The sequence below is a fragment of the Esox lucius genome, chromosome 21, assembly GCF_011004845.1.
Source record: "Esox lucius isolate fEsoLuc1 chromosome 21, fEsoLuc1.pri, whole genome shotgun sequence".
NCBI lineage: Eukaryota > Metazoa > Chordata > Actinopteri > Esociformes > Esocidae > Esox > Esox lucius.
The window spans coordinates 6,401,019-6,421,458 of NC_047589.1; the positions used below are offsets into that span (position 1 = coordinate 6,401,019).

At 43.5% G+C, this 20,440-nt stretch overlaps 1 protein-coding gene, 1 long non-coding RNA gene and 1 gene segment (V, D, J or C); 1 reads left to right on the forward strand and 2 right to left on the reverse strand.

The window, feature by feature from the left end:
• The window catches only part of LOC105009329 (Ig kappa chain V-III region MOPC 63), a 784,483-nt gene that overhangs the window by 581,795 nt on the left and 182,248 nt on the right, over window positions 1-20,440 (forward strand). The gene's annotated exons all lie outside the window — the stretch shown is intronic.
• The window catches only part of LOC114829915, a 587,221-nt gene that overhangs the window by 520,257 nt on the left and 46,524 nt on the right, over window positions 1-20,440 (reverse strand).
• LOC117593631 lies at window positions 2,828-3,364 on the reverse strand. 2 transcript variants are annotated; one of them, XR_004575082.1, is made up of 3 exons: window positions 3,221-3,364; window positions 3,022-3,133; window positions 2,828-2,863 (listed from the first exon to the last, which is right to left on the reverse strand). It is a non-coding gene; the product is annotated as an uncharacterized LOC117593631 (long non-coding RNA). The 2 variants fall into 2 exon arrangements; XR_004575081.1 differs by having other exon boundaries at window positions 2,840-2,934.

Genomic DNA, 20,440 nt, shown 5'->3' on the forward strand with positions numbered 1-20,440 from the left:
TAATTACAGATAACATGTGTATTATCCTTCATATTAGACAGTGTATATACTGTACAATGTGTATTGTGGTTCAGACCAGCATAATGTTTCATCCTGGCATAACAGGCTTTTCGTGCCAGTGAGATCCAATGCCCTCTCTCCCTGTTTTGGATCATAGACACCTCTTCTGTTGTTAATCACCCTCACCTGTTTCCATAATCACTGTTCCTCTGTTAGTCCCTCCATTCCCAGTGTGTCTGGTCTGTCGTTGTTTGGTGTACACTTTCTTTTACAGCCTTTTAGTCTTGTTTCCTTTGGTTATAGTTTAAGTTCTTCTATTAAATGTCCCCGTTCTCTCAGTGCTTGTGTCCTGCCTAATCAACCGTGATAATTAACCTGTTCATGATGACAGTTCATTAAATGGTAGATGATCACCTTCACTCATGTACACTGATAATGTGTGTTTGAATACTTTCAGGTACTTAGAAGATGCACTTTCAGAACACGACAAACACAACCATGATGATGACCACAACAACAGAGGACCCTGCATCCCATTGCTGGGGGGTATTCCGACAACACCGCTAATGAAATCTGCGCTTATTTGAAAAGGCCTGGCTTGAATAAACTCCAACTTCCACTTAAGTCTCAAGCCGTTCCATTAACACCATTATGTCTTGACAACGTTAACACAAACCTGGCTTAACGCTTCCAGGGGCCTGTTGCACAAAAGTAGAATGAAGAAATCCAGGATAACTGAAAAAGCGCTGCTTGACTAAGCGTGATCCGCTCATCGCGGCTTAATCGGTTGCACGTTTGCCGAGCCAGGATGAGAAGGTGAAGCTATGTCAAGCCAGGTGTAGATAGTCGGGATAAGTGCACGTCCACGGCTTTCTAAAATAGACCACGGTATCAATCACAGATAAACAGATGATGGAGAAGACGCGTGAGGTATATTTTTCACCCGAGGAGCAGCAACTAATTATGGAAAGTTATGAGGAGGTAAAGCATATAATATGCAGAAAAGGAAATACGGCGGCTGTTATTAAACAGAGAGAAAAAGCCTGGCAGACAATAGCGGACCAACTGAATGCGTAAGGATTTAAAAATGTCTACTTTCTAGCAATGTTGTACACTCAGTTTTAATTGCTTTTAATATGCTTGTTTTATGTGTTGGTTTCAGTGCTGTATCTCGTTGTGTGCTAAATGTGCTGGTTGTACTGTGTCTTTGAGTATCCTAACATGTAAAGCACAATATAAATAACATTAATTGTAGGAAGATATTTAGAATTAGACATAGCTTCTAGAGATTTGTGCACATGGTTGTAAAACATTCTCACATGAAAGTTTGAAATTAAGCCTTGTCTTTAGAGTAAATTTCCCGAGGAACATTAATTCCCTCTGCTCACTTTTATGGCAAAGTAGGCTAAATAATATAATGTTCATACAGAACAAATGTGACTGGGCAAAAAAGAACCTGGTCAAGAACCAGTCAAGATCCAATATAAACATTTTGCAGGCTGGTAAGTGCCTTAATTCTTAAGTGTGCACCAGCTCCAGACTTCAGCCCAGCTGAGGAAATGGCCCTTGATTTGAACCAAGGAAGGCCTGTGATGGAAGGGATTCAGGGTGGGACAGCTACAGGCTCTGTTCCACCTGCAGAAACTGCCCTCTTCATACAAGGTACATTTTCCAGTACTGCACATCAAACACAATCAACCATTTATGGGCATATGTGGACTGTCTGACCTTGTTGTGTCTTGCAGTGTCCGGCGACACAGTCACTCTCCTGCCACCAGACGATGATCTAAGTGAGTATTATTTATTAAAAGCATATGTTTTGGCACATCCTGTCAATACAAATTATATTTAATATGGCAGGGGGAAGGGCTTCTGCAGCATGGGAAGGGGCTGCTGCAGCTGATGATGAGGAGACTGTCACTGGACTCTAGAAGGCCTGAGGTATCATGTCAATCTTATGGAAATGCATATTTAGCCCATAATGGATGAGAAGTTCATGATGAAGCACTAAGAAATGTATGTATGTAACAGGATCCAGACGCAGTACAGTATGACAGCCAGCCTGGCAACATAGTAAGTATGGGCTAATGGAAATCTGAATTATGCACAATTCCTGCTGTGCTAATCAATGGGTTGTTTACAGAATTCACCAACTCTAAGATGTCTGTATACACGACATCTGAACAAGCAAATAGAGCTGGCAGATGCACAGATTGCTGTAAGTAAAAGGACTCTCCAGGATCTGGACCTTGGTATAGAAATCACACTGAATAAACTGGATCTGGAGATCCAGAAACTAGAAAAAGTGACTTCAATCCACACTGTAAGCACATCTGTAAAACAATGTATTAATCATGTTTTTCTTTCTCTCTCCCAAGCTCCAAAGTGACAGCACTAAAATAAAAAGCTGAAGAAGCTTTGTGGTGTTCCCTGTGTGATGAATGTACACTACACTATGCGAAGTTATTAGTTCAGTGAGCTACTATAATATTGAATAAAACATTAGGCCTAATTAAGGAGTAACACAAACAATCCTTTTATTAGAGAAGGACAAGACAATGAAATCACTCTTCTGAAATAATGTATTGGTCTCTGACCAGCCTGCCATTAGTGTCATCTGGGAATATAGCTGCGTTGTCCCACTCAATCTCTGGTGCCACTGCTGGACCCCTTTCCTTCCTCAGACAGGCAATATTGTGTAGGACCGTGCAGGGTACAGTAATGTCACAGGCCCTGTCTGGGGTGACCCTCAGGTGGTGGAGACACTGAAATCGTGACTTGAGAAGGCCAAATGCCATCTCAATTCGGGCCCTTGTTCTTGCATGGGCAAGATTGTATCCTTGCTGTGCTGCTGTTTGAGGGTCTGCAAGGGGAGTGAGAAGGTATGTCTCACAGGCATAACCCTTGTCTCCCAGCAAAACGCCAAAGAATTCACTTAAGAATACAAAATGTAAACATTACAACTACACAAGTAAAACCTTTGAAGCAATTGTGTTTATCAGTGAAATGTGTGTGGCCTACCTTGTGATAGTCGCTGGGAAACGGTACTGGACCTAAAAACTCGGGAGTCATGGACGGACCCAGGCCACTTTACCTCCACATTGGCAATGATGCAGGCAGCATCACAGATCATCTGAAACAATGCAATGTTTCCTATTCAGTATACATGTCATGCACCAAATACATTTGGGCTAGTTGACAGTAACTAAATACGTTTTACCTGAACATTGATACTGTGGAAGGATTTTCTGTTGACACAATCTCCCTCCTGGGCCTCTGAGGGGCGTTTAATGCGGATCTGTGTGCAGTCCAGCGCACCAATGACATTAGGGAAAGCTGTAACACAAAATAGTCTGAGTATATCCTGTGACTGTTGTAATGTAGCATGTTTTTGTTATCTGTAATTCATGTTACCTGCAATCTGGTAGGAATCCTCTTTGATGAAGCACATTCTTCTGTGGCCAGGGAAGGTAATAAAGATGTGTGCCAAGGATTTCAGTGCCAAACACACTTCTGACACAACGGCAAATAGTGCCTTTATTTAGAATTTTGGCATCTCCCACGGCATATGAAAACATGCCGCTTCTAAAAAAACGCAGTGCCACACAATAACGGATTCCATCTCCAGTAAATCGATACCTCTCATGCAGGTACTCGTCGGGAAAAGCAAAAGGGTCTGATCTGTCCCGAAACACCCTCTCACGTTTGAAAGCACATCTAAATATCAGCGCTTCTTCATCCAAAACGTCATTCAGGGCATGCCATGGTGCAGGGAGAAACACTGGTGAATGGGACTTTATATATTGCCCTCATCACTGACTTCATTGAAATCCCAGTTGCAAATTCATCAACCATTTCAAACCATCTAAACTGCAATAGTAGAATTTAAATCAAACTCATCACAGCAATAGTGACAAGTAATGTTAACAATAGAGCAGAAAACAATCAGAAGACAATGGAACGACTGTTAAAGACGTTTATTTCGGATCAGAGCGGCAGCTGATTTAACACAAGACTCCAGGATTAATTTTAGCCTGGGTGTTAGCCTGCTCTGGAGCAGGCTAGCTGCAAAGAATAAATCTCCATGGTTACTTGGCTGGGTTTAATTCAGCCTGCTTTTGTGCAACCAAGTCAAAGCTAAATTAATCCAGGATAATTTGGATATCCCGGCTTAATCTCTTATCCTGGTTTTGTGCAATACCCCTCAGGTCAAGAAAAACAGTAAACGTATGATCTCTGTAATTGCAAACAAAGGTTTCTGTACCAAATATTAAGTTCTGCTTTTCTGATGTATCAAATACTTATGTCATGCAATAAAATGCAAATTAATTACTTAAAAATCATACAATGTGATTTTCTGGATTTTTGTTTTAGATTCCGTCACTCACAGTACCTATGATAAAAATTACAATGGAAGTGGGAAAACCTGCAAAATCGGCAGTGTATCAAATACTTGTTCTCCCCACTATACCAGATATGCCACTGTTATTTTAGTAAGTTGATGAAGTTGCTATGCACCTTTTGTTGTCGTTAAGATCCGAGGTTCCATTGTTTACCCCATGAAGTCTTTCCTAGCAACATTAAACTGCAATGCATTTTGTAGAGTGTATTATGTTTAAAGTATAACGTGTGACATGTTGGACCATGTGACAATACAGGGATGGTATGTGGCCAGCAGATAGAGACAAAGCCCTGACCTGTTGAGCACCTTTCTCCCGACAGGTCAACACACTTGGGTTTGATCAACCTCCTGGCACCAGCAGATCGTTGTTTAATCTGCCAGGCTCCAGATAAGAATACTGGGTCCTCCCTAAAGGGGGGAGATTCAGGAGGAACTCTATGTGACCAGTTTGTTTAGACACTTTGTGAGAAAACCTTAATTATTTTGTTACTTACCTGCACCAATATTATCCCAAGAAGGACCATATACAGGAGCATTTCTCCTGGATATTTGGGTTGTTTTTAAAAGCCTGCACCCAAAAACACCCACACACCATGGTGATTGGCTCCACATGATAGAGTGGTAAAGTGCTGTAGTGGGGGTTTGAAACTGTGTAGCATAATAATGTAGAAGATGAATGGATGATGATGAATGCCATCTAGGAAGGTTTTCTAACATTATTCAAAGTTGACCTCTACTGCCCAGTGTTCCATGTCACTGTCTCTTCCCCCTCAACACCTGCAGTAGGTCCCAGCTGTAACAGTTCAGTCACTGTGCAGTCTGACTGAGGGAGGTTTTTGTACGGCTCTGTATCACTGTGTGAACACACAGTGACTAGGGCAATGTACACTCTGACAGTAGTAATCTCCTGCATCTTCAGTCTGGACTCCACTGATGGTCAGAGTGAAATCACTATAATCTCCACTGCCACTGAATCTAGATGGGGTCCCAGACTGAGGTCTGACAGCATAGTAAATAAGGAGTTTAGGAGCTCCTCCAGGTTTCTGTTGGTACCAGGCTAGACGAGGTAAGAACCCTGAATCAATCACATCACTGCTGGTTCTACATTTCAGAGAGACTGTCTGTCCTGGGAGAACAGCTTCAACTGCAGGAGTCTGAGTCACAGTGTACTGACCCCTGGATTCTGAAAAATGTAATACTTACATCAATAATTGAAAATAAAATACTTCAATAAATTGTCCTAAACTTTATTCCTTTGAATTATTTTTCAACAATACATTAAAGAAATCTTACCCTTGAAACAAAAAGCAAGTATCCAGATAAAGATGGCTACAAAACTCATGGTTGTAGTGGTTTCAGTTGTCATGAAGGACCTGTTCTCAGTCATGAAGTTTTAAACTCACAGGGTTATAAACACTCCCAGATCACTGAATCATGTGCTGTCTATACAGAGCATCATCACAATGCAAATAAGACTCTGATCTTCTCTCCATCAACCATTATTCACTAAACATAGATCATGAAAACTGAGAGCCCATTACAATCTGGTGATCTTTCTCCCCAAATGTTCACCCAACAATCAACAACGTAAAATTATCTGGTGAAAAGGGAATAAATATATTGTGTGTTTTTGGTTTAAAAGCTATAACATATGATTTGTAGTTATGCTGTTAGCTAAGATAATACAATGTTTAACAAATAAAATCTAAGTGTGTAAAAAAAACTATATTATTTATTTATATTCATCTTAATACAGTGTGGTAGTGTGGAAGATGGAACATGTTTGCGATTTATACAAATAAGACCTCAGAGTCTGGTATAACAATTGATTATTTCAAGTTTAATTATGTGGCACAACGGGAACAACTGTCACAATACTCACAGAGAATGAGTAAAGAGACTAGCAAAGTAGAATCATGACAGATTGTTCTGATTATGCATTTCAGGTTTCAAGCTTGTATCCTCTTCCAAAAGTACAGATGACGGAATTAGCATTAGCAAAATGTACATTCAAGGCATAGTAGCCACTATGAGGTAGTCAAAAAATGCAAGGTTGCACAAATAGCTCCAGGAGACAGAAAATCATAGAATGTCAGTTGCCCAGACAACCCGGTCAAAGGCTGAGATACAACAATCTGGACAGTTACTATATGGGGACTTAAAATAGAAATGAAGAAATTGAGAATTCCGCCATACTATACTGCACTTGCCCATTATAACTGCAATTTATGTGCACATATGTTGTCAGGACATGCACAGTGAAGGTATACTGTATAAAATACACATGGGAGATTGAGGAATTCAGCAGAATGTAGATTGGAAGAAATAAGGTTTTTCAGGCACAAGCTAGAAGACAACAAAAACAACGATTTTACTCTATTCTTTCATGGACAGGCAAAAAATCAAATATTGATATTCTAAACTACACACACATCCTATGGTTACCTAAACATGTCAACATTATCAGAAAAAAATTCATAATTCACTATTAAAAAAATGTAATAATAATAATCTCATCCCAGTAACTTTAAAGATGTTGACTCAGATGGCTGGATCGATAAAGGTAAGTCCCAGGCATCCAAAATATGTCCTTATGATCGATTGAGTGTCTGGCTTCATTGCAAATTCAACTTTAGCCTCTGTTTGTCGGACAACTGCTCTGTTTACTTAGTAGCTGTGCCAGCAGGAGGTCAGACGAGCGCTGGGTAGGGGAAGAGAGGGGGCCATGCCCATATAAAGTAGTGAGACCAAGATCAGAGATGCTATAGAGGGAAGATAGCAACTTCTAAAAAAATAAAAACAAAAAAAGGGTTCTAAAGGTTTCACAAAGAGTCAGTGTTTCATGAACCACCACGCACAGACGTATGCAAGACATGGGTTTCAGCTGTCACATTCCTTGTGTCAAGCCACTCTTGAACAAGACACAGCATCAGAAGCATCTCGCCTGGGCTAAAGACAAAAAGGACTGGACTGCTGCTAAGTTATGTTCTCTGATGAAAGTACCTTTTGCATTTCCTTTGGAAATCAAGGTCCCAGAGTCTGGACGAAGAGAGGAGAGGTCCAGTGTAAAGTTTCCACAGTCAGTGATGGTTTGGGGTGCCATGTCATCTGCTGGTGTTGGTCCACTGTGTTTTCTGAGGTCCAAGGTCAACGCACCCGTCTACCAGGAAGTTTTAGAGCACTTCATGCTTCCTGCTGCTGACCAACTTTATGGGGATGCAGATTTAAATTTTCCAACAGGACTTGGCACCTGCACACAGTGCCAAAGCAACCAGTACCTGGTTAAATGACCATGGTCTCCCTGTTCTTAATTGGCCAGCAAACTCGCCTGACCTTAACCCTATAGAAAAACTATGGGGTATTGTGAAGAGGAAGATGCGATACGCCAGAACCAACAATGCAGAAGAGCTGAAGGCCACTATCAGAGCAACCTGGGCTCTCATAACATCTGAGCAGTGCAACAGACTGATCGACTCCATGACACGCCACATTGCTGCAGTAATTCAGGCAAAAGGAGCCCTAACTTTTTGTAATTAATGTATACATTATACAAGTTTCACTTTTCAAATGGAATTACTGAAATAAAATCAACTTTTTGATGATATTCAAATTTTATGATAAGCACCTGTACATATACTTGTGAAGTGTTCCTGCTCTACAAGCAAAAAAACAAGAACAGCACCACCTAGTGCAAAGAAATGTAATGGCTATCTACACAACTATATATGCTGAGCACGTCTCTGTACACCTGCACATGACAATAACAACGCAGACCTGCAGAACCATGAACCAGGCTTAAGCGGTCATACCAGGGGCCTGGCAGGAGCAAGATGAACCAGCCATCTGGAATATGGGAACCACCAACTAAGCTGACCACTGAAACTTTACCTGAAGGTAGCTAAGGTTCGTGGGTACATCCATGTTTGTTTATCAAGCAAAGATAATGGTGATAAGATGAGTAACTCTGAGACGTGATGGTTGTTTACATTTGCAAATCTTTGGTCAGATATCCCTTATGACTCCCAGAATCCAGTGCAATGTAATTAAACATGGCTGCACATATAGACAGTAATAAGCAAAAATTTATCTAATCTTCAAAAACCTATTTTTCACTGATCGTATTTGTCCATTTATAATGAATGCGATGTTGCGGGAGTAAGGAAACAGGAGTAGTCAGTGTTGAATCTTTAATAAAAAAAAAAAAACTCAGAGCATAACAAAAACACAATCAAAGAGAAGGGCTGACTATAGCAGCAAAACCAATGCAGGCAAAAGGTATAAGGTACTTATACAGGTATAAGGTACATTAACCGGCAAGACCACAAACACAACAATAACAATGATCCACACTGTGGGGAGGTGAGGGGAAACATTTAAACACTTACTAATGAATAGATAGGGACCTGGTGTGCATGATTAAGAAGTGACAAAACAAGTCCGGGATGTGTTCATATGTGATGGGAACTGAGGGTGTATGGAACGGTGGTGCTGCTGCTCACCGTACCATGACACCATTACTAAATTAATTGGAATTCATAATTTTTCATAAACTTCTGAGAGCTTCTGAATAATAACGTGAAAACTGTAAATGATTAACACCTATTGTTTGATAGTCAGCATATGTTTTATTGATATTGCAAGTGAAGTGTGCCAGTAACTTTTTTGCCGCAATAGTAAGAAAAATACCAGCATTTTCTACAGTTGTTCAATAATTATTCAGTACATTTTTTAACATTATAACTGGCTGTAGTAGTTTGCTAATACAAATGTAACCAGTCAAAATCATAATTGAGATACATAGTTAGCAGCATAGTGTTTTGGAGTGGCTGTGGATGAAATGTATTGTTATGTCATAATCAAATTCTGGAACTGTGAGTACTGGAATCACATGCAAAGAAATTTACCTGACACATGTCGAGGAACTGTATGAAATTTCCAGCTCAAACTATATCGTTGTATATAAAAGTAGCAACAGTACAGAATACAATAGCATGATTATGTGCTAACATTCTGTGGAGATGCCAGATTCCCATAAGAATGGCATTACTTTTCATGGCATCTTGAACTTGACAGATGACATAGACTGACGGTAAGGACAGTAGCCTACTACAGTGAGCTATGGTTACACTACGTTAGCCTAAACACGGTAGCCAATAGCCATTGCAAACGTCGTATGGAACATAGTTGGCTAGGCTACACAGCAATGCCAACTGTCATATGAGCTTAGAATTATAAGGTTCCATCTGCGTTCAGTATGATTCGGAGATATTGAGCATCAAAGATTTCATTTACCTTTAAGCAAAGGTTTTACATAGTATATTAATTTTTTTATAGCTTTAGCATCAAACATATCACACCTGTTATAACACTCGTCCGGGGTGTTTATCAATCGTTGTAAAACATCAAACATGGACACATGGACACATTACAACGTCACCAACATTGCATACGCCATTCCACAAGTCCAGTCCTAACACACGTCATATAGGAAGTCCATACGTGACACCAGAAGTCCCAACCTTCAAACCGGATGTCCTGCCCACCTGTCAAATCAATCTAGAAGCCCCGCACACCAAGGTCATCAATCACCAAAGTGACACAATATACCCCACATTTACAACTGAGCTCTATTCCTTATTGGGAAGAGCATAGTTAACTTAAGCTCCCATATAGTAACTGTCCAGATTGATATAAACTTAAACTTGAAATAATCAACTGTTATACGAACGACTGAGATGTTATTTTATTAAATCGCAAACATTCTCCATCTTCCTCAATAGGAACAAACAAATCGCACATTGGACTACGTTAATTAAAATGTATGTGTTTGTAACCATAGTCACTGTAGCAAGCAGGTCCTGGGTCCATAACAGGCAAGCAGTAACACAGAAAACAAATCGTTACAAAAGAAGACAAGTTTATTATTTGGTTCAATAAATAGTGATTATCTGGGTTAATAAAAACATATTCTAAATTCATGTACATGGACAAGTTGGCCTCTAGTGTCTCCAAAAAATAAAACAACCAAAAACCATCCCTCGACCCACAACAAAATGTATCTCCTTACAAAAACAGTGGCAAACATTCATACAGCCACCTATTAACAAAAACACATTAATATCTCCCAGCCTACCTCCAACATATTACAATACATAGAGACACCAGACAAAAATACAAACTCACCCACGTATATAGACTGAAAACCTCCATCCATCCATCCATCTTCTCCCGCTTTATCCGGGGCCGGGTCGCGGGGGCAGCAGTCTAAGCAGGGATGCCCAGACTTCCCTCTCCCCAGACACTTCCTCTAGCTCTTCCGGGGGGACACTGAGGCATTCCCAGGCCAGCCGGGAGACATAGTCCCTCCAGCGTGTCCTAGATCTTCCCCGGGGTCTCCTCCCGGTGGGACGGGACCGGAACACCTTCCCAGGAAGGCGTTCCGGAGGCATCCGAAAAAGATGCCCAAGCCACCTCAGCTGACCCCTCTCGATGTGGAGGAGCAGCGGCTCTACTCTGAGCTCCTCCCGGGTGACCGAGCTTCTCACCCTATCTCTAAGGGATCGCCCGGCCACCCTGCGGAGAAAGCTCATTTCGGCCGCCTGTATCCGGGATCTTGTCCTTTCGGTCATGACCCAAAGCTCATGACCATAGGTGAGAGTAGGAACGTAGATTGACTGGTAAATCGAGAGCTTCGCCTTGCGGCTCAGCTCTTTCTTCACCACGACAGACCGATACATCGACTGCATTACTGCAGAAGCTGCACCGATCCGTCTGTCAATCTCCCGTTCCATCCTTCCCTCACTCGTGAACAAGACCCCTAGATACTTAAACTCCTCCACTTGAGGCAGGCACTCTCCACCAACCTGAAGTGGGCAAGCCACCCTTTTCCGACTGAGGACCATGGCCTCAGATTTGGAGGTACTGATTTTCATCCCCACCGCTTCACACTCGGCTGCAAACCGTCCCAGTGCATGCTGAAGGTCCTGGTTAGAAGGGGCCAACACGACAACATCATCTGCAAAGAGCAGAGACGAAATTGTGTGGTCCCCAAACCTGACACCCTCCGGCCCCTGGCTGCGCCTAGAAATTCTGTCCATAAAAATTACGAACAGAACCGGTGACAAAGGGCAGCCCTGCCGGAGTCCAACATGCACTGGGAACAAGTCTGACTTACTGCCGGCAATGCGGACCAAGCTCCTGCTTCGGTTGTACAGGGACCTGACAGCCCTTAGCAAAGGACCCAGGACCCCATATTCCCCAAGCACCCTCCACAAGATGCCGCGAGGGACACAGTCGAATGCTTTCTCCAAATCCACAAAACACATGTGGATTGGTTGGGCAAACTCCCATGAACCCTCCAACACCCCGTAGAGGGTATAGAGCTGGTCCAGTGTTCCACGGCCCGGACGAAATCCACACTGTTCCTCCTGAATCCGAGGTTCTACTATCGGCCGTATTCTCCTCTCCAGAACCCTGGCATAGACTTTCCCGGGGAGGCTGAGAAGTGTGATCCCCCTATAGTTGGAACACACCCTCCGGTCCCCCTTCTTAAAAAGAGGGACCACCACCCCGGTCTGCCATCCCCGAGGCACTGTCCCCGACCGCCACGCGATGTTGCACAGGCGTGTCAACCAAGACAGCCCCACAACATCCAGAGACCTGAGGTACTCAGGGCGGATCTCATCCACCCCCGGTGCCTTGCCACCGAGGAGTTTCTTGACCACCTCAGTGACTTCAGCCCGGGTGATGGACGAGTCCACCTCTGAGCCCTCATCCTCTGCTTCCTCAATGGAAGACGTGTCAGCGGGATTGAGGAGATCCTCGAAGTACTCCTTCCACCGCCCGACGACATCCTCAGTTGAGGTCAACAGCTGCCCACCTCTACTGTAAACAGCGTTGGTAGGGCACTGTTTCCCTCTCCTGAGGCGCCGGATGGTTTGCCAGAATCTCTTCGAGGCCAGCCGATAGTCCTTCTCCATGGCCTCACCGAACTCCTCCCAGGCCCGAGTTTTTGCCTCCACAACCACCCGGGCTGCAGCCCGCTTGGCCTGTCGGTACCCGTCAGCTGCCTCAGGAGTCCCACAAGCCAACCAGGCCTGATAGGACTCCTTCTTCAGCTTGACGGCATCCCTTACTTCCGGTGTCCACCACCGGGTTCGGGGATTGCCGCCTCGACAGGCACCGGAGACCTTACGGCCACAGCTCCGAGCGGCCGCTTCGACAATGGCGGTGGAGAACATGGTCCACTCGGACTCAATATCTCCAACCTCCCTCGGGATCCAGTCGAAACTCTGCCGGATGTGGGAGTTAAAGATCTCTCTGACAGGAGACTCGGCCAGACGTTCCCAGCAGACCCTTACAGTACGCTTGGGCCTGCCGAGTCTGTCCAGCCTCCTCCCCCGCCATCGGATCCAACTCACCACCAGGTGGTGATCAGTTGACAGCTCCGCCCCTCTCTTCACCCGAGTGTCCAAGACATACGGCCGCAGGTCAGATGAGACGACAACAAAGTCGATCATCGACCTGCGGCCTAGGGTGTCCTGGTGCCACGTGCACTGATGGACACCCTTATGCTTGAACATGGTGTTCGTTATGGACAAACTGTGACTAGCACAGAAGTCCAATAATTGAACACCACTCGGGTTCAGATCCGGGGGGCCGTTCCTCCCAATCACGCCCCTCCAGGTGTCACTGTCGTTGCCCACGTGGGCGTTGAAGTCCCCCAGTAGAACAATAGAGTCCCCAGTCGGAGCACTTTCCAGCACCCCTCCCAGAGACTCCAAGAAGGTCGGGTACTCTGCACTGCCGTTCGGCCCGTAGGCACAAACAACAGTGAGAGACCTATCCCCGACCCGTAGGCGCAGGGAAACGACCCTCTCGTTCACCGGGGTAAACTCCAACACATGGCGGCAGAGCTGGGGAGCTATGAGCAAACCCACACCAGCCCGCCGCCTCTCACCATGGGCAACTCCAGAGTGGTGAAGAGTCCATCCTCTCTCAAGGAGTGTGGTTCCAGAGCCCAAGCCGTGTGTAGAGGTGATCCCGATTACCTCTAATCGGAACCTCTCAACCTCACGCACCAACTCAGGCTCCTTCCCCGCCAGCGAGGTGACATTCCACGTCCCTAGAGCCAGTTTCCGTGTCCAGAGATCGGGTTGTCTAGGCCCCTGCCTTCGACTGCCGCCCGATCCTCTTCGCACCGGCCCCTTATGGTCCCTCCTGTGGGTGGTGAGCCCACGGGAGGGCAGACTGAAAACCTAACCATGAAAACCTAACCATGGCTGACACATCGGTCAGAGAGCTAACAGAAATGTTGCCAGTTATTTTCTCTACACATCCAAGCAACATGCAGATTATTATCCACACTGGGTCTTTTGACATTCTACAAAGGAAAACTGGCACTGAGATCCTGAAAAAGTATTTTTCTATGCTACTGGAAAAAATAAACAACTTTCAACAACATGTTTTCAACTCAGGCCCCATTCCAACCTTGGGGAAAGGAATTGAATCTTTTAGCAGACTCCTTGGGCTGAATTCATGGCTGACATCGGCATGCCTCAACCACGGGATAAGGTTTATTGACAATTTCAATATTTTTTGGAACTGTAAAGATCGCTTTAGACCTGATGGGGTTCATCCAAACATCATGGGATGCCGGCTGCTTGGTGCCAACATACGTCACGCTCTTGGAATGCCACTCCCAAACAAGATAAGCATGAAGGACAGTACTCATAGAGAGAGAATCCACCCCTACTCTCCTGACCCTCTAACTAAAATCACCCAATGCTTCCAGAAGTTGTCCTTGTCCCAAATGGGGGCACAACAACTAACACACTCACCCTCTCCACCTCAATCACACCCACCTTCTCACCCTCTATCACACTCCCCCTCTCCTCCACTACCACACTCACCCTCTCCCGCTCCACCACACTCACCAATCAGAGAGCTAGTTCTAACCAAAGAGAGCAGAGCTCATCTTTCCCTATGTCCTACTCCTCCCCCCATCTAAAACTGCCACAACGTCAACAACCTTGTCCTTTATTTCCACAGAGCACAGAATATACTCAGTGATGTGCTTCGGATCCCTGCTATTGTAAAAATTGCAATACCGACTATTTTGAGTACAAGCTAGAACCCAGTATCTCTATTCCTGTGTTGATTAGAAATAGAAGGAACCGTGAGCATGCAAACCATAAAGTAAACTTGTCTAATCTGTTAACTGTAACACGTCAACCTACTAGTCCAGGAACCCCTATTATATCTATTAAGCTGGCTTTACTTAATATCAGATCTCTCGCCAACAAATCATTCTTGGGAAATGACATTATAATATCCTACAACCTATATTTTATATTTCTCACTGAAATGGCTAACAAAAGATTCTAGTGCTGCAATTCTTAACAGCACCTAAATGAATACGTGTCCGAATGGTAGGAAAGGAGGAGGAATGGCTGCCCTATTCAAAGATACATGCCAGTGCAAAGAAAATACATGAGGTAATTTTATTTCTTATGAATACCTCTGTTTTACATTGAAGGGTACCCCATTTTTTTTTTTTTTACCATTATCAGACCTCCACAATATTCTGCAAATTTTATTGAAGATGTTGCTGAACTACTCTCTGTTATATCAGTTGATTATAACTTGTTTATTATTACAGAGGATTTAAAAATCCACATAGATAATAGTACAGACAGAAATGCCAAATAACTTTTTGCACTACTTGACACTTTTGATCTCACTCTACATGTGAGTGTACACACACTCTAAGCCACATTCTAGATCGGGTTATCTCTAAAGGCCTCAATATTTCATCTGTCATGATTAAAGACTTGGCCCTGTCGGATCATTTCTGTGTCTCTTTTTGATTCACGTATCACCCCAAATGTTCCAATAAACTCTGTTTCTGTTAAGAAAAGGTACATTAATGAGTAAAGGTACATTAATGAGAGTACCAATGCTCAGTTTATGGAAGCCATAGCTATCTCTCCAACAATATGTGCTGAGTCAGTTGATGTACTCCTGGATAATTTTAATGCCAAAATATTGAATGTCATGGATCGTGTTGCACCGGTAAAGGTAAAGAAAACTATGAGCAAACAGAAAACACCATGGAGAACCACCATGATGGTAAGCGCCCTGAAAAAAGAATGTAGGAAAGTGGAACGTAAGTGGAGGAAAACTAAACTTCAAATTCACTATGACATCTATAAACAAATCCTTGGTAACTTCAACAATGAGTTACGCAGCGCCAGACAGCAACATTTATCGGGAATGATCAACAAGAATATCAACAATACCTGCACTCTATTTGTCATGGTCGACAAGCTTACAAACCCAATAAAGCAGATAGCATCAGAACTCATGTCCACTGTGAAATGTAATGAATTTGCATATTTCTTTAGTGAAAAAATTCTAAGTATTAAACAAAACATCAGAACTACACAGTCTTACAAGGACTCTGTACCGTCACCACGACCACCAAGACATAATTTGGTTATTATGTCGCATTTTAAAACAATTGAACAAAAATCCCTAGAAGAAACATCTTAAAGCCTCCACTTGCTGTCTCGACACACTGCCATCAGACTTTTTTTAAACAATTTTTAACTCTATAACAATGGCCCTTGATGTGGAAATTTCTGAAACTTGATGCATTCTTACTGATTAAAGGACTGAGTCCCATTGTTTAGATAAGTAGTAATAGAACAAAAGGAATGTGGTCCTTGGGGGGAAGTAAGATCAGTTGGCTCTTTAGGTTAACACTACAGTAAACAGTATGGCAGGAAGGATAAGGTGGGGGAGGACAGCATGTGACTTGTGTGATAGGACAAAAGGAAAGTGTTGTATTGACATGAGACAGATGGGCAGCATCTTACCACAACCCTTTTCCTCCCTTATACTGTTGAATGACCTGTACTAATTTAGAGACTCCTCAGATTATTATTAGCAAATAATTAATAAAACTGTTAGAATGTGCCAAGATAATTTTGTCTCTGTTTCTTACTCCTTTAAGAGTGTCAATCGATGGAATTTCCATCACAACCTACAGCATATAATTAATAGATCTCTGCAATCAGGCATTTTCCCAACGTCTCTAAAAATAGCTGCCATTAAGCCCCTATTAAAAAAGAGAACACTGGATGCATCTATAATGAACAACTGTAGACCTGTATCAAATCTCCCTTTTATAGCCAAGATCATTGAGAAGGTTGTCTTCAATCAACTCAGCAATTTTGTGACCTCAAGCGGTCTCTTAGACAAATTTCAGTCAGGTTTCCGACCTTACCACAGTACTGAAACGGCCCTGATTAAAGTTTTAAATGATATACGCCTGAATACTGATTGTGACAAAATAACAGTTGTGGTTCTATTAGATCTCAGTGTAGCATTTGACACTGTAGATCATAGAACACTTATTGATAGGCTGGAAAATTGGGTAGGACTCTCCGGGACAGTCCTTGATTGGTTCAGATCTTATCTAGATGGCCGGAGTTACTTTGTCACCATTGGTAATCATGAATCTGATAGGGTGGCTATGACATGCGGAGATCCACAGAGATCAGTTCTCGGACCGCTTCTGTTCAATCTTTATATGCTACATCTGGGCCAAATTCTACAGAACAACAACATTAACTACCACAGCGATGCCGATGATACTCAAATATATATGGCTCTCGAACCATACAGTGGGGAGAAAAAGTATTTGATACACTGCCGATTTTGCAGGTTTTCCTACTTACAAAGCATGTAGAGGTCTGTCATTTTTTATCATAGGTACACTTCAACTGTGAGAGATGGAATCTAAAACAAAATTCCAGAAAATTACATTGTATGATTTTTAAATAACTAATTTGCTTTTTATTGCATGACATATGTATTTGATCACCTACCAACCAGTAAGAATTCCGTCTCTTTTTCTTTAAGAAGCCCTCCTGTTCTCCAATCATTTCCTGTATTAACTGCACCTGTTTGAACTTGTTACCTGTATAAAAGACACATGTCCACACACTCAATCCAACAGACTCCAACCTCTCCACAATGGCCAAGACCAGAGAGCTGTGTAAGGACATCAGGGATAAAATTATAGAACTGCAAAAGGCTGGGATGGGCTACAGGACAATAGGCAAGCAGCTTGGTGAGAAGGCAACAACTGTTGGCGCAATTATTAGAAAATGGAAGTTCAAGATGACGTCAATCTCCCTCGGTCTGGGGCTCCAGGCAAGATCTCACCTTGTGGGGCATCAATGATCATGAGGAAGGTGAGGGATCAGCCCAGAACTACACAGCAGGACCTGGTCAATGACCTGAAGAGAGCTGGGGCCACAGTCTCAACGAAAACCATTAGTAACACACTACACCGTCATGGATTAAAATCATGCAGCGCACGCAAGATCCCCCTGCACAATGTCCAGGCCCGTCTGAAGTTTGCCAATGACCATCTGGATGATCCAGAGGAGGAATGGGAGACGATCATGTGGTCTGATGAGATAAAAATAAAGCTTTTTGGTCTAAACTCCACTCGCTGTGTTTGGAGGAAGAAGGATGAGTTCAACCCCAAGAACACCATCCCAACCGTGAAGCATGGAGGTGGAAACATCATTCTTTGGGGATGCTTTTCTGCAAAGGGGACAGGATGACTGCACCGTATTGAGGGGAGGATGGATGGGGCCATGTATTGCGAGATCTTTGCCAACAACCTCCAACCAACAGTAAGAGCATTGAAGATGGGTCGTGGCTGGGTCTTCCAGCATGACAACGACCGGAAACACACAGCCAAGGCAATTAAGGAGTTGCTCCATAAGAAGCATTTCAAGGTCCTGGAGTGGCCTAGCCAGTCTCCAGACCTGAACCTAATAGAAATCTTTGGAGGGAGCTGAAAGTCGGTATTGCCCAGCGACAGCCCCGAAACCTGAAGAATCTGGAAAAGGTCTGTATGGAAGAGTGGGCCAAAATCCCTGCTGCACTGTGTGCTAACCTGGTCAAGAACTACAGGAAACATATGATCTCTGTAATTGCAAACAAAGGTTTCTGTACCAAATATTAAGTTCTGCTTTTCTGATGTATCAACTTCTTATGTCATGCAATAAAAGGCAAATGAATTACCTAAAAATCATACAATGTGATTTTCTGGATTTTTGTTTTAGATTCCGTCACTCACAGTTGAAGAGTACCTATGATAAAAATGACAGACTTTGTCAGGGAAATTTCTTAAACTGATGTATTCTTACTGATTAAAGGACTGAGTCCCCATGTTTAGATGAGTAAAGGAATGTAGCTTGAGGGGTATCTGGTGTTTGCCTGGGGAGGCATCCTTGACCGGCACCAGTGGATTAGATGGTTACTCGTAAATTAGTAAATCTGTATAACCCTTTTAGGGTGTATCCTTGGGTGTCCAGACATTGTGGCTCCTAAAAGGTTGAAAAGGTCTCCTTGCAAGAATAAACTGTTTATTGTGCATTTGAGTTTTCCTCTGTCTTACCCCAATTTCGTGAATCGTTGTGAAATTGCCATCACAACTTCTACATGCTTTGTAAGTGGGAAAACCTGCTAAATCGGCAGTGTATCAAATACTTGTTCTCCCCACTATATTGTGACTATCAGCAGTGAGTGAGGCTCCTTGAGGCATTAAAACCCACCACAATGGTGTTGCAATTAGCATTGTCTAGCAAGTAGTAGTACTGTATGTTTCAAACTTCAAATAGCTTCATGGGTGCCCTTTTACACTGAGTAGTCACATGTGATTATAATGATGATGGAGAACATGTGATATGAATGATCCTTTCTAACCTTATTAAAAGTTGGCCTCTACTGAACAGTGTTCCATGTCACTGTCTCTTCCCCCTCAACACCTGCAGTAAGTCCCAGCTGTAACAGTTCAGTCACTGTGCAGTCTGACTGAGGGAGGTTTTTGTACGGCTCTGTATCACTGTGTGAACACATGTTTACCATTGATGTTGTGGTAACTCTGACAGTAGAAATCTCCTGAATCTCCTGTCTGGACTCCACTGATGGTCAGAGTGAAATCACTCCCAGATCCACTGCCACTGAACTTAGATGGAGTCCCAGACTGAAGTATGTTAAAAGAGTAAATTAGGAATTTAGGAGCGCTGCTAGGTTTCTGCTGGAACCAGGTGACTGTGTGTGACAACTGCGCCCTCTGCTGCTTCACCTCCCCCTGCAGCAGACAGAGTCCAGCGTTCGACGTCACCGGCCTTCTGACACCACCGTCCATCTCATCATGCTTTTCACCTGTGTCCTGTTTAGCGCACCTGTTCCTCATCCTCATCATTTCCCCCCAGTATATATGTTCCCTCTGCTCCCCCTGTCTTTGTGTGTAATTGTCTCTGTATGTACTAAAGAGCAGTGTACGCTTCGGTTCGACATCTATATGATTTCACGTTATAGCATTAAAAACAATACAACTATCCTGCTCCTCCTTAATCCGCCCCCGAAGACGTGACAGAATTACACACCTGCACAGACCTCATCGACGGAGCTGCACTCCCAAAGGGTCACGTGTATCCCCTGTCCCGAACCGAAACGGAGGCTATGGCCATTAAGGAAGTGTTGGAACAGGGTTACATTAGGCCCTCCAGTCTCGTCAATTTTCTTTTTTGTGAAAAAGGACAGTGGTTTGCGCCCGTGCATCGATTACCGAGCGCTGAACAAGATCACCATTCCGTTCCGCTACCCTCTCCCTTTGATCTCTGCAGAGGTGGAGAGGATGCATGGGGCCCGCTTTTTCACTAAATTAGACCTCAGGAGCGCCTATAACCTGGTGCGTATCCGGGAAGCGGACGAGTGGAAAACAGCCTTTAGTACCAAGTCCGGCCACTATGAGTATTTAGTGATGCCGTACGGGTTAATGAATGCTCCGTCAGTCTTTCAGTCCTTCATCAACGACGTATTCCGGGACATGTTTTGCGAGGGCGTGGTGGTGTATATCGATGACATCTTGATATACACTGCCACCCACGCCGAACATGTCTCGTTGGTGCGCAGGGTACTTGTTAGACTGCTGGAGCATGACCTGTA